Source organism: Halichoerus grypus, chromosome 6, assembly GCF_964656455.1.
Source record: "Halichoerus grypus chromosome 6, mHalGry1.hap1.1, whole genome shotgun sequence".
Lineage (NCBI taxonomy): Eukaryota > Metazoa > Chordata > Mammalia > Carnivora > Phocidae > Halichoerus > Halichoerus grypus.
The window spans coordinates 145,131,610-145,133,261 of record NC_135717.1 but is presented as its reverse complement, the minus strand read 5'-3'; the positions used below and the strand labels follow the sequence as shown (position 1 = coordinate 145,133,261).

Here is a 1,652-nt window from a genome sequence, read left to right as displayed (position 1 = left end):
ACAATGAGGTCAGAGAAATGCAAATCCACTATGTGGCAGGAAGAAGAAAATCTGAAAGTACTTGGTGAAAAGCATTTTTTAAAAACTTCAAAATAGTGAACACACTCTGTTTTAAGGAGTTTTGACTTTGTTCTAAATTCTAAGTGAAAGCATGTAGAGAATGTTAAGCAGATGTGTGAAATTATCTGATGTATTTTTTCTCATAAAATTATCTTAATATACTAATGTGTAACATAAAATCTAATATTCTCTCCTTATTCTAAATATAACATATATACGGTTCTAAAATATAACATATTCTAAAATATAACATGTACACAGTTGACCACATGTGCCAGCCGACGACCCATGCATGAGACAGCACCCAGGGGATCACCATCCATGATGTATTCCCTCTGGGACACAAGGGGAAGCAACCTCCATTATCTGGGCCTCGCCCTGCCATAGCAGAAGGAAGAGAACAAGAGAGTCATATACTGGTTTGAGAAATACAGCCATATTGTATGCCCAGTTTATTCTATTACATGTGTGGTCTATTGGTGGATGTTAGTATTTGCAAGTCAACAATTAAGAAAGAAAACAAAGGACCTTTTTCTCACCCAGCCATTTTGGCAGCTGTTCCCGGATGGGGCCATCCCATACTTAAGGCAGGAAGATGGTGGTGCAAAGAAGACAAAAAAAGTCACTGGAGTCGATCAATTCCAGGCTCCAGCTCGTCATGAAAAGTGGAAAGTACCTGCTGGGGTACAAGCAGACTCTGAAAGTGATCAGACATGGCAAAGCGAAACTGGTCATCCTCACCAACAACTGCCAGCCTTGAGGAAATCTGAAATAGAATGTTACGGCATGTTGGCCAAAACTGGTGCCCATCACTACACTGGCAATAATACTGAATTGAGCACAGCATGTGGGAAATGCTACAGAGTACACACACTGGCTATCATTGATCCAGGTGATTCTGATACCATTAGAAGCATGTGAGAAGTAAATCACACAGAATTTTTCCTTAATAAAACAAACCAGAGCTTGTTTAATAAATAAATAAATAAATAAATAAATAAATAAATAAATAAAACAAAGGAGGCTGATTGGAAGAAATGGTTCAACATAGGGCTAAAATCACACTCCCTAATATGTATCCCTGAATTGAATATTTTCCCTAAATTATAGGTCTCTTTGTTGAAGAGATGGTCTTCCCTGATAAGCTTACAGCATGAATTAACAGAAATGCCAGGGACCTAAATATTCTCTCCTAAGAATAGAGAAAGCAACAGTTGTTCTTGTTTTTTGTTTGTTTTGTTTCATATATTCTATTTTAATGTGTAGATTTCAGCATTGTTCTTTTCAAGGCTTTGCAGGAGAAGCTAATGGTTAAGGCCATTTATTTGGTCAAGAAAGAGCCTGTGTAATGGTCTGGGGTCAGAAGATCCAGATTTAAATATTCCTAGTCACCAAATAGTTGTTTAGTGACTAAATGAGTGGAAAGACTCATCTGCTATGTGATATGGACTGGCAGCCAGTCTCCCAACAGGGGTTAATTTGGGCTGTTCTTGAACGTGGAGGCTTCAGTGTGCTGCCGGGGTCTACAGTCTTGGGTTTCAACACCACTGATTAACTGTGAACCTTCAGCAAGCTATGCTGTTTAATTTCTC

At 38.5% G+C, this 1,652-nt stretch overlaps 1 pseudogene; it reads left to right on the top strand.

The window, feature by feature from the left end:
• The first annotated feature begins 655 nt into the window (after window positions 1-655).
• LOC118535057 (large ribosomal subunit protein eL30 pseudogene) lies at window positions 656-981 on the top strand (annotated as a pseudogene).
• Window positions 982-1,652: the final 671 nt, after the last annotated feature.